A 13,763-nucleotide genomic window follows, 5' to 3' on the forward strand; every position below is an offset into this window, starting at 1 on the left:
TGATTGCAAGCTGTCCCTGGGAGCCTGCAAGTTCCTCTGACAGGAGAAAAAGAAAAAGAAAACTCCAGTAGGTTGTCAGAGATTGAGGCCCAAGAGAGGGAAGCAGCCCACAGCACTGGGAAACTTTTCTGCAGTTACAGCTTTAAGAAAAGGCACCTTCAGAGTAAACCAAAACAAACCAACCACAAAATCCCATTGACAAATATCCCTGAACTCGATTTTATTGTCTACTCCTAACCAGCGTGATCTCAGAGGCAGGCTAGGGGGTGGGAGGGGCGGGCCTAGGTCAGAGGACACTGCTGCTGGGAGCAGCCACTCGGTGGAGTCAGAAATGATGACAGGACATGCACTCAGAGGACGGTGCCATGGAGACAGATTGCTTGTATTTGTCATTTCCAAGTCAGCTCACCACTGTGGCTCTCCCACACTGTGCTGATTACATTGATTAAATCTGTGCGCATCTTAGTCTGGTTCCCTCCAGACAGAGACCCTGAGATAAGGTTTTGGGTAAAAGCATTTGAGACGTATTTGCAGGAAGCCCCGGTCAGGGAGAGTGGAAGTGAGAAAGGGAAGAGAAAGAGGCCAGTGAGAGGCGCAGTGGAGCAGGTGGTGCCCGTGGGCGACAGGGGCTCATTGGAGGCAGCCAGACAGGGCCACCCCCCAGGCCACCAAGGCTCACCTCCCCCTAGATTCTTTCCCCGTGGATGTGTCCCAGAAGATAAGGAGAAGGGGTCTTTTGTGCTGAGGTTTTCAAACCACATTCTTTGGAATCCCAGGACTCTGGGAGACAGGAGGCCAGTGGACATGGCTGCAGGTCTCAGCCCCACTTCAATTGGAACACATTTTTCTGCTTAAATGTTGAGTTTCCACTTATAATATTTTTGAAGGGTTCAACGGCTTAAAAGTAAAGGCCAGATCTACTTCTGACTCCAGGAAGACGGAGTAGACACCCTTTCCTTATTGTTCTTGCCAAGCCCAAACAAAATCTCTGGACATGATATATCAAGCCAACATAAGAAGGCTCTGAAAAGTGGACAGAAGGCAAATAAGCCAGAGACCTCAGGACCCAAGGAACTGCACGATGATGAGCCCTTTGGATTTTCTTTGTATTCTGTGCAACTCAGACTTGAAGCTCCAGAAGTCAACAACCTAGAAACTCCAACTGGTACAGATAAAGAATGGCCCGACCAAAGCCTGCTCTCTCTAGCCAAAGGACAAGTCAAGGGGCAACCTAGCAAGACAGAAAATTTTTTAAGCTGCTTTATTCCAGCCAAACACCACAGAAAAATACTGTGGCCCCATCCCCACCCATGCCAGCCAAGGTCCAATGGGGAGCTTCAACCCTCGGCCCACCAGGTAGCAATGAGGTACTCCCCCCCTACTCAGTGGTATTTAGAGGAGACCTGATAGGGAGTCAAGACTTTTATCATTATTCATCAGTAACAAGCTATCAGTGGAGACTGCTGGAACTCCATCCTCACCCAGCAGTAAAGAGAAATTACAGACCAATGTCATGGGTACTATCACAGCAACTGACATTCCATACCAATGGGGCTGAATGGCGAACCTGGGCGCGAACTTCCACCTGGCATTCACAGGCAGTACTCCCCCAGCCACCCCCAGCTGGGGCAGAGTCCAGGAAAAGCCAGCTACACCAGAAGGCTTGAAATAAGATCCAGAATCTCATATATAATGTAAAAATACCCAGGTTTTATTTTTAAAGGTAACTCATCACTCCAAGAAGAAAGACCTCAAACTGAATGAAAAAAAGACAATTAAGAGACGCCAGTGCTGAAATAACAGATGTAAAAATTATCTGACAAAGATTGTGAAGCAGCCACGATAAAAATACTTCAATAGCAATTATGAAAATGCTTGGGGAAAAAATGAGAACATAGAAAGCTGGGCAAAGAAAGAGAATATATAAACAAGAAACAAGTGGGAATTTTAGAACTGAAAAATACAATGACCAAAATAAAAAGCTCAGTGAGTAGGAACTTGAACATATAAAAATAGCAATTACCCACTCTGAAAAGCTAGGAGGAAAATAGTCTAAAAAAATGAACACATCCTCAGAGATCTATGGCACTATGCCAAAAGATCTAATTTCTTGTCATTGGGGTCCCAGAAGAAGAGAAAAGAGGGAGGATTTAAAAAATAGTAGAATTAATGACTGAAAACTTTCCAAATCTTAATGTACCCTAAACAGGATAAAGCCACTGAAACTCACACCAGGAACTCTGGAAACTAAAGCCAAATAAATAAATAAACAAATAAATCTTAAAAGCATCCAGAGAAAAATGATGCCTTCCCTGTAGAGGGAAAACTATTCAAATGACAGTGGGTTTTTTTTTTTCATCAGAAACCCAGACAGCCAGAAGTGGTCCAATATTTCTCAAGAGCTGGAGGAAAGAAGGGTCAACTCAAAATTCTATACCTATACATGCTGGGAGCCATTAGCCAAGTAAGTATGACAATTTCCTTGCCAGCGTACCCCATGTTGCAGTGACATTGAATGTACTTGACCTTGCTCAAGGACCAAGGCAGATTAGGGTGTTCCCGGTTTTAAGATAGTCGTGTTTAGGGCGTTCCCGGTTTAGGTTCCAGGTTTAAGGTTTAAGATTATTCCTGCTGGGAATAGGGCGTATCCTGCTGCCTGAGTTCCCCTTGAGTTCTCACGGGATTCAGACAATATATTTTGGAGATAGAAGCCCAGTGGTGGTGGATTTGGGCAGAGAACGTGGATTTGGGCAGAGAACGTGGATTTCCCCAGAACGTGATTGTAGACGGCTGGTGTGAGTTCGGGAATAAAGAGTTGCTGTTTGAATCTACAAGCTGTGTGGTGGCTCGTGATTGTGTGCCCAGCCAGACTGCGGCATTTGTGCCCAGCCAGACTGTGGCATATACAGAGAAGGAAAAGTAAGAGAATTAGTTTACAACACCCCCTACCCTAAGTGAATACTTAAGAAATTACTCTAAATAAAAAAGAAGGAAACTTGGAATAACAGAGAGAAATAACAAACATTTTAAGCAAAAACATGGGTAAAAACAATATATCTCTCTTCTATTATTGGGTTATATTATTTATATTTGATGATTGAAACAATAGTCTTATAGCTATGCTTCAAGCAAACTGAATTCATATTTCTTTAATTCCCAAAAAGAATGCTCCAAGCCCAAATGGTTTCACAGGTGAATTCCAGCAAATGTTTAAACAAGAATTGACACCAATGCCATATACACCCTCCAAAAAATAAAGAGAGAACTTCCCAATTCTTTATTAAGCTTATATTGGCTTCATACCAAAACCATACAAAGATACCATTATTCCTGATGAATAGAGATGCAAAAATCCTCAACAAAATATTAGCAAACAGAATTCAGCAATATATACAAAGAGTTTTAACCATCAACAAGTGGGGTTTATCTCAGAGATGCACATAGTTAAGTATTTAAACATTAATCAATGTAATTAACCAGTGAGTTTTTTTTAAAAAAATCACAAGATCATATCGACTGATGCAAAAATTTGACCGAATTCAGTAACACTCTATGATGAAAATTCTCACAAAGAAAAAGAATAAAGGAACAACTTTGTCCACTTGATAAAAAAGCTTCCACAAAATATCTCTAGCTAACATTCCACTTAATGGGGAAAGATTAAATGTTTTCCCTCTAAGACCAAGAACAGGCACAGTAGTCCACTCTCACATCTCTTATTCAACATAGTGCTGTAAGTTTTTAGCCAATACAATATGGCAAGAAAAGGCAGTAAAAGCCATACATATTAGAAAGAAAAAACTGTCTCTATGACAGAAAAACATGGCTGTGTACATATAAAATCCTAAAACAGCTACAAAAACAAAACAAAAACCAAAACAAACAAAAACGTCTTAGAGCTAATCACAGGATACAAGAAAAATATACAAAATCCAATTGCATTTCTATATACTAACAATGAACACATGAATACCAAATTTGAAAATATAGTACCAAATAATACCATTGCTCAAAAAAAAAAAGACACTTAGGGTACAAAGCTGTACTAGTCAACTTTCTGTTTCTGTAACAAAAATCTGAGATAATTGCATTTATAAGAAAGAAAATTTTATTTTGACTCATGGTCTCAGATTCCAATCCATACTCACTTGGCCCCTTCCTTTGCAGCTGTGGAGCGGCCGTGCACGACCGTGGAGAGCATGTGGTAGAGGAAGCTTCTCACCTCGGGGCAGCAGGGAAGCAAAGAGAGAAAGGAAGGGGCCAAGGTGCAAATATCCCCTCCAAGTGCACACACCAATAACCTAACTTCCCTCCACTAGGCCTCACCTACTGGGGTTTCCATCTTCTCCCAACAGCACCATGGACAGGAAACCAAACCTTCCACACATGGATGTCTGGGGGCATTTGAGATTCAAACTATATCAAAGTCAATAACACATATATAGGAGTTGTATGCTGAGAACTACAATGCCAATCAGAGACATCAAGACCTAAATAAACGGAGAGACTTACTGTGGATAGGAAGGTTCAACCCAGCAGAAGTGCCAACTCTTCCAAATTGAGATCCAGGCTTAACACAGTACTATTGTAACACTTATATGAAAAAGCAAAGAACTAATGAAGCTAAAACAATTTTTTAAAAAAAAAAGAAGAAGAAGAAGTAGGGGAAATCAACTTAGCAGATCACAAGACTTATGTGCCCACTGTGATCCAAATTGTGTGACAGGGGCTGGGACTGTAGCTCATGATAGAACACTTGCCTAGCACATGTGAGGCCCTGATCCTCAGCACCACATAAAGATAAATAAATAAAATAAAGGTATTGTATCCATCTACAACTACAAAAAAATATATTTTTTAAAAAAAATTAACAATGGCTGATGGACAGGCAATAGAACAGAACAGAGGACCCCAAAAGAGACCAAAGTGCCAATTGATATTTGACATAGGTGCAGAGATAACTGGATGAAATAAAAATAACCTTTTCCACAAATAGTGATAGAACAATTGGGTATCCATCCAGGGACACTCCCCTCCAAATGAGCCTTAGTATCTATGAATTCAAAATGGAAAATGCAAAATTCTAAAACTTCTAGAAAAGAAATAAGAGAGCATCCTTGGGATCTAAGGCTAAGCAAAGAGTTCTTAGATTTGATTCCTAAAGCATGATCCACAAAAGGAAAATTGATAAATTGAACTTCGTCAAAATTTAAAATTTTGAGTTCTGTGGAAAAACCCTGTTAGAAGAATGAAAAAAAAAAACAGGTATAGAATGGCAGAAAATGTCAGCAGAGGACACTAGTTGACAACTGTGCAGGACTAGTAGTATCAATACAGGACTAGTAATATAAAGAATGTATAAAGAACTTTCAGAACTCAACTGTAATAAAAAGAAAAGAGCAAACCAATTTAAAAATAGACAAGACATGAAGAGATAGTTCATCAAATAAGATATACAGATGGCAAATAAGCACAGGCAAAGATGTTCAACATCATTAGGCATTAGGGACATGCAAATTTCCCTAATGCACAAAGATGCTACTTATGGACCCATCATAAAACACAGTGAAAAAATATCGACAGCACCAGACACTGGGAAGCGTGCAGAGAAACTGCTTTGCTCATCCATTGCTTTGGGAATGTAAAATGGCACAGCCACTATGGAAAACAAGTTGGCAGTTTCCTTCAACATTAAACATGCATCCACCATAGGATTCAGCAATCTCACTCCTGGGCATTTATCCCAGAAACATGAAAACTTATTTTCACACAAAAAAACTGTGCAGGAATGTTTATAATCGCTTTATTTATGTTAACCCAAAACTGGAAACAACCCAGATGTCCTTCAGCAGTGAACGGTTACACACTGTTCAGTATGTTGGAACCATGGAACACTACACAGCAATAAAAAAGAACATATTCTTGATATATATGACATCCTACATGCATCTCAAGAGAATTATGGTGAGTAGGGGGAAAGGCACCACAAAAGTCTAACCCATATGATTCTATTTACATAACATTCTCACAGTGACAAAATTATGCAAATAGAGAAAGGATTGATTAGTGGTCAGCAGGGGTCAAAGATGGGCTGTTGTGATGTGTATGAAAGGGAGGGATGAATGGTTCTTGTGGTTCTGGAAATGTTCTGTCACGGTGTAGTGCTGAGATCCCAGTTGTGACAGTGAGCTATAATTTTGCAAGTTTCTATAACTGGGGAAAACTAGGTAGATTGTTTATAAGATCTCTTTATATCGTTTCCTAAAATTACATGGGAATTTACAAAAATATTAATTTAAACTAAAATATTAATTTAAGAAAAAGCATAGTACAGGTCATAGATCTCATCTAATTCCTTAAGTTTCCATATGGGGGAACTATATCAGCAATGAAGATTTGTCCAGGGTTGTCCCATTGGTCGGTAGCCTGCCAGGGCCACTGTACCTCACCCTTCCCATCTCCACTTCCCAGTTTATCCCAGTCTCTTTCCTTTTAACTCTTACAACTATAGTTGTCCCTTGGTATCTATGAAAGATTTGTCTCAGGACACTCCTAGCCCCCTTGGATACCAAAATCTGCGGATGCTCAAGTATTGTACATAAAATGTCAGATATTTCTATTAAATTTATGCATATCCTCCTGAATGCTTTAAATCATCTCCAGATGACTTAAAATCCCTAATACAATGTAATTGCTACTAAATAGTTATTATACTGCACCATTTAGGGAATATGGACAAGGAACAAGTCTGTACATGTGCAGTAGTGATGCAATTTCTTCTGAATACTTTCAATCTGCAGTTGGTGGACCCTTGGATGCAGAACCCCGTACATGTGGGAACTGTGAATGTACTTCTTTACTTTTTGTTCATTAAGAAGGGCTCTATTCTATCCCCACTGTTTGGGTTACAGAGAAGTAGAAGACATGGTTCCTACCCTCAAAGAGCTTGGAGTCCAGCTAATGAGATCAGACTCACAGGCACACACACAAGTTGGCCCAGGACAGGTGTGTGGTCAAATCAATGAGGGACATATTCAGCAATAACAAGAGGACAGAGAAGGCTCACAGAGGAGATGGAAAAAAGACAGACTTGAGGTAGGGAGAAACAGGGAACAGCACCACAGAAAATGCCCTAACACCAGGAGTAGCAGGCAGGGGGATCTGGCTGCTATAAATGGGGTCAGTGTAGGGACCAATTAGAATGAGGACAAGAACAGAGTGTTGAGGCCAGGGCCCTGAAGGCCAACTACAGGGGTTCAGCCTTGACCCTCTGAGCCAAGCAGGGCCCTTCAGCAGCAGTGACCAGTTCAGAGCACGTGCCAGGCACCACATGAAAGTGGTGCCACGGTTCACACCCTCCATTTCTAGGCTCATTCTTGCACCAATTGTCTGACTTCCATTTTTCCTCTGAAATAGTCTCTTTGGAACCTTCCTGGCTACTCATGTTGCTATTTTCCTGTTATACTTTTTCCTTAAACCCCATTTAGAGCATGCATGGACCAAGGGCCAAAGTCATGAACAGCAACCAAAACAACTCAGGTGTGCTCCAGCCCCAGCTTCCAAGAGGAACCCACCTGCTTGCTGGGCCAGCCTCCAGGCTCCCCTGTGCTTTCTAGGGGACCTAGATCAGGACTGCAGCCAAGAGGATGAGCTGCTCCTCATAACAGAGGGACCTGTATATGGCCCCTGGAGAGAATGACGAGACAAGATGACTGTGTAGCTGGGGACAGTGGAGACCATGAGGTTCTTCAACGCATGGAGAAGGCTAAAGGGTGGCAGGTGAGTGCTGTGGAGCTGTCGGAGTAAAAATGTCCCATGAGCAGCAGGACAGAGGAGTGCTGGGGGTTGGTGAGGCAGCGTGGAGGATCCTTCCCGCCCCAGCGGCCTCTGTCACCAGGAACGCAGAAGGAGAGGGGACTCAGTTGACCACAGAGCCCACTGCCTCTGTGGAGAGACAGAGGGGTTTGTACCCCTGGCCCACACCCTTCCAGCAACCCCACCTTCCACCATATCCCTGAAGCCCCTGGGGAACAAGGCCTCCATGATCTGCACTGGCCCCAGAGCTGGGCTGCCCAGGTTGCCTGCCCACTCCCCCGTGTTGTTCTCGGTCTCTTGCCTGAGCCTCCATTCTTTCTCCTTCTTCCTGCCTCCCGGATCCTTCCCTCTCTCCTCTCTTCCCTGTCTACCATCTTTTTACTCCTCCTTCCACCCCACCTCTTCCCTCTCCTCTCTTTTCCCCACTGTTTTCTTATCTCTTTCCTTTTTCCCAATCTCTTCCTTTTCGTCTCTCTTCCTGCCTCTCTCTTCTTCCCTACCCTCCGCTCCCCCGTCTCTCTGTCTCTGCCTTCCTCTCTCAGGGTCTCTCTCCAGGCACTCACCAACTTCCAGGCGTGAATTTTTAAGAGACAGAGAACTCAGGGAGACTCCCAGAAAGTGCTCTTAGCTCCCTGGCTACCGGCAGTGGGTGATGAATTACAGAAATACATTAAGGGGCCGTCCCCCTGACAGCAAGCTAAGGTAATCTGTCAAGGTACCAGCCCTGGGATGATGAACACCCCTCATAGATCAGAACACCATCACTCTGATTACACTCCAGCACTGCGTGTCAGGGTGCGGCAGGGACATGATGGACGGTGGGGATCCGTCACCATGCCAATGGCCCATTCCCAGCACAACATTCATATCCCAGCTATGATTTAGGGGCAAAGCCTGACTCCTCCCAAGATGCACACACAGCAAAAGTGGATTCTTTATACTACAGAGAGAAGTTTAGGGAGAGAAACACTGTGAGAATATAGCTTCAAGGTCAAGGGCTTAGGAATCAAACGCTGTTTCAAATCCTGGCTCCTCTACTTAAAAGATGTGTCATCTTGGGGCAAATTCTTCCCCTCACCTGAAGTCATTGCTTTTAGAATGAGGATGATCTTAGCTTCCCAGGATTTTGATTTTTGTTTTGTTTTGTTTTTTTGTTTTGTGGTGCCACGAATGGAACCCAGGGCCATGTGCTTGCTTAGGCAAGCTCTCTACCACTAAGCCACAACCCCAGCCACAGCTTCCCATGATAAAAGTGAGGTTCGAATAAAAGAATGCAGGTAAAACAGGCAGCATGGATCCAGGCTCAGCCTCCTGGACTCACCACCCCGGCTTGTCCAGAGCAAGAGTTCCAAGCCCCAGCTTGGGGATACCATCTCAAGTTGGCCAACCAGCCTGTTTTGCAGGCAGCCTGTCCGTCAACCTGTGTCACCATTCCATTCTTCATTCAGTCAACAGGTACTGAGTACCCACTAGATGTCAGACCCTACTCTGCAAACTGGGGATTCAGAAGTGGAAAAAAAATGCATGAGTACCCCTGCTGTCAAATGCCAACATAGTTACTCAGCCTTCCATTGGTCCATTCATCTGTCCATGATCAGTAGCCGGGCCCAAGGGCCTTCTGAGCCCAGCCCTAACTCAGACACACTATGAGATGACTGTGACTTTTAACTATGAGGTTAAAATAGAATTGAATCCTACAGCTCTTAACAGACCATCATCACCACCATCATCATCAATCTTAAGGATTGGAAAAGTGAAATGGGATCTTGTCACTGTTTTATTTTGCATTCCTTTGGGCTAACAGAAAAATCAGACATTTTCTCATGTGATATTCATTTATATGTCTTATTTTAATGTTTTTGCCAACTTTTTAGCTGGGATATCAATCTTTTTCTTTAAGCTTTGCAAGAGCTCTTTATATATTAAGGGTATTAACCTTTTGCCATATCTGCTGCAAATATTTTTCCCAATTTGTCATTTACCTTTTTAATTTTGTATTTTCTTTTTTCAAGTACATGTTTAGAAGTTTTGTGTAAGCAATTCTACTGACATTTCCTTTGTGATTTCTTCGATTGCTTTTAAGCTTAGGTAGGTATGACTCACTCTGAGATCATTTAGCTATCCACCTGTTTTTGTCTATCATGATGGGATTTTTTTTCCTGTTCAATGCTCTAATTTATCTGGAATTTACTCAAGAAAGAGGCAAAGCTCTAAAACGACTATCTCCCAAGGAGTCAATGTGCTCAATAGCATTTATTAATCCAACCGTTCCCCAGATATTTGTGGTGCTTCTTTTTGTTTCTTATTGCTTTTGTACCTGGTGAGACTGGCTTCAGAGTCCTCAGTACTACATGTCATTGCTGCTGGCTGGGTCTTGAGCCACTGCCACGCTGTACGGTTGCTGTGGCTTTAAAATACATTTGAGCATATATGTTAAAGGAAATCCTGTCTTCTTGTTCTTGCAGAAATTTCTTAGTTATTTTTAACTTGTTATTCTTCCAGATAATGATGTAAAGCTGTTTTGGTCAAATTACCAAAAGTTTCCATTGAGAGCTTAATTACCTTTTTTTCCCTAGATCGATAGATTAATTCAGGAAAAACTAGCATCTTTCATTGTTCCTTTTTCCAAACCCAGAACACATTCTATCCGTCCATTTATTCAAATCTTCTCTTACACAAAACTAACAACTTTGTGGTTTTCTTTGTGAAAGTCCCACACGATTCTCACTGAGAATTATCCAGAGGCAGATTATTTTTTCACTTGCACTGATCTTCAAACTGGTTGGTGTGGGTACATAAGAACATTCTCAGCTTTTTATATTTGTCTTGTGCATCAGGACAGAGAAAATATTGGCTACCAATGTGCCCAGTAAGTGATTATTCACAAGAAAAGGCCATCAGGGGTAAAGATGATCCCTGCTCTTCAGGACCTCAGTCCTTCTCTCTGGGTGGGTGTGGGCACAGCCAGGAATCACTGGGGTTCCTCCTCAGACTCAGGGCAGTGGGATCCACAAGGTGAAGGACAATGGGTAGGTAGGAGCACAGATGGCAGGCACAAAGGAACCCCCTGAACAGAGATGCAGCAGCGGATTAGCCACAGCCATGAGTATGGAGCTTTAGAGAGAGGAGAAAGTGTCAAGAGAGAATTTCTGGAGAATTTGGTACATAAAACCTGTGGGACTTGACAACCCCTTTAAGAAAGCTTACGATAAACATCTGCATTACTCTTCAAGTTTTCTGGAGTCAAACTTAGGTTTCTTTTTAGTACCACCCTGTACTGAATCAGAACCATACAGCACCCTGTGACTTTTAGGACCACTTTACAAGCCCCATTACAGATCCCAAAAGTTTTTCTGTTGATTCTTCTCCTTTTCTATATTTGTGATTCCATTACCTAAAACCAAGAACAGTTCTCTCTTACTTTCAACAGTTAAGGTGCTTTTTTTTTCCCCCCTCGACTTCACAAAATTTTGCATTGGCCAGAAGTTCCAGGAAAGTGTATAAAAAGATATTATTGACAGAGAATCTCTTTGTCTGATTCCTATATTAAGATAGGTCTTCAAAATCAGGTTAGGGCAATATCTTTTCTCTCAAGTTTTTTGAGATGCTGGGGGAGGGTGTTGTTTTTTCTCAACATTGTTGTCTTCGTTGTCACTTCAGTGAGAAGATAGAGGCATTTCCATGACAACTGCTGCCTTGCCCACCTGGACTCTGCTGGTGCCGGAGTAAGCACAGGAGAGGTTGTGACCCACGCAAGGCCGTGCTCATGGCAGCGCACCCCTACGGGAGCCAAGGGAAGGAGAGGACCCCAGACGGCTGCTGTCTGCCTCCCTGCAAGGCAGGTGCAGTGGACAGGAAAGGTCACCGATGCATTAGTGAACCCCTGAACCTCAGTCCTCCGTGGCATTCAGTTCTGAGGAATACGGATATTTATCCTGAGTAGTTTTGTCAAGAAATAGTCAAAACTCTAGGGAGGATTAGGAAGGTGACATTGAAGAAGGCCTGACCTGGCCCCCAGAGCCAGGAGGGGGCCCGGCCTTCCCACCTCTCTGGGCTGGAGGTGTCGTGGGTGCCCACAGGGGTGCCTACCACGGCTGGGACCTGCTCCTGCCCCAGGTGCATGCCCTGGATGCCGAAGGCCTGGCCGAGAACTTTGGTCTCCACCACATGGCCCACCAGATGGAAGAGGTACAGAATGTCAATAACCAACACCTGCTTGTGCCTGATCAGACTGTAATCCGCAAAGGTCCCATTTCCATGACTAAGAGCCCCCTGAGGCTCCCCTGTCAGAAGGAGCTGGTGGGAGCCATGATGAATCTCAGCAAGGTCTTCGGCTGGGTTCCCAGAAGACTGTCCCTCTTCAGCTCCACGTCCAAATATAAAGTGACAGTGGCTGAAGTGCAGAGGCGATTGTCACCACCTGAATGCTTAAATGCCTCATTGCTGGGAAGTGTTGTCAGAAGAGCCAGGTCCAAAAATGGAAGCTGATCACTGTGGGAGAAGTTGGACAAGATTGGGCTGAATCTTCTGTCTGGGAGACTGGGAGACGGGAAGCCACTCCTGTGACCCTCCTGACATTCTTAGTGGAAAGCGAAGCTGCTCCCTAGGCAAGGGTGCCAAGAATTCACAGACCTCCTCAGTCAAGACCAAACACCCGACCGGAGCAACAGGCCCTCCCAGTCTTGGAAATGAACATACAGAACTGCTTGTCTCATTTCAGCCTGATTACCCACGGGTTTGGCAGCCAGGCCATCTGCGACACTGTGTCTGTGGTGCAGAACTCTATCAAAGAAGCCCTGATTGTCATAGACAAATCCAACATGAACCTGGAGACCAGAGTCCAGCAGATTCTAATAAGACACTGGAGAAAATGAGAAGCACGGGAAGTAAGATGGGGTGAACAGAGGGCAGGAAGGGAAAGGACCAGGAATCCTTCGTCCCCGGGACAGACTGGAAGGGCTCCTGCTGGGGGAAGAGCTTCCAACCTCCCTTAGCCACCTATCCACAAAGACCTCTGACTCCCCAGGCTTGAACGACCTTGACCTCCCTCCTGGATCCCTGGGCTTCTCCAGCCTTGGATGTCTGAGTTTGGGCACGATTCCAAGGTGACAAGTACTGGCTTTTGTTTCTTATTGAGCATTTATTTTTGGATTCCCATCCCTCCTTCCTCTGAAAGTGGTACTAGGAGTTTTAGAACCTTTTCATTAAGTTCCCCCGGCTGACACAAATCCATGTGCCCAGCTGCTGAAATGTTGGATTGATGTGATTCAGATCAGCAATCACTTATTTTATTCAGTGTTAAAATATAGCTGGGTTTTATGACCACTAAATATTTTTTTTTCAAAAATCAGTCTTTATCAGCCAGGTGCAGGAGTGCACGCCTGTGATCCCAGCAGCTTGGGAGGCTGACGCAGGAAGATCACGAGTTCAAAGCCAGCCTCAGCAACAGGGAGATATTAAGCAGCTCAGTGAGACCCTGCCTCTAAATAAAATACAAGATAGGGCTGGGGGTGTGACTTATGGTCAAGGGCCTCTGAGTTCAATCCCCAGTATTCAAAAAAATAAAATAAAAAAGAGAGAGAGAGAGAGAGAGAGAGATCAGTCTTTATCTACCTTCCTCAGCGATTGTGCCCTCCAAGAGGAGGCGAAAGTACCACATGCACAGCAGCTAGTTAGCAGGTGGTGGGTGGGTGCAAACCCCGTGCTCAGAGGGGCCTTCTGGTTGTAGGAAACTTATAGAAACAATGCCTGCTGACAATTTCATTTGTCTTTTCTTGTCTCTGTCTCTTTTTTTACCTTATGAAAATTAACTCTTCACATGGGCGACTCTTTGAAATGACAGGTAAGGTACTGAAGCTTTATTTGCACATTCATTTCAGATCTTGATTTTTTTGAGTAAACTTGAAAAGGGTGGACATGAAGCATTTGCTGCCACCTGCCACTCCCAA

At 43.6% G+C, this 13,763-nt stretch overlaps 1 pseudogene; it reads left to right on the plus strand.

The window, feature by feature from the left end:
• Positions 1-7,695: 7,695 nt before the first annotated feature.
• On the plus strand, positions 7,696-12,715 carry LOC124080574 (transcription factor AP-2 gamma-like; annotated as a pseudogene).
• The last annotated feature ends 1,048 nt before the right edge of the window (positions 12,716-13,763 follow it).

The sequence above is a fragment of the Marmota monax genome, unplaced genomic scaffold (assembly GCF_021218885.2).
Source record: "Marmota monax isolate L192 unplaced genomic scaffold, Marmota_monax_Labrador192_F-V1.1 WCK01_AAM20220418_F8-fsc00078, whole genome shotgun sequence".
Classification (NCBI taxonomy): domain Eukaryota; kingdom Metazoa; phylum Chordata; class Mammalia; order Rodentia; family Sciuridae; genus Marmota; species Marmota monax.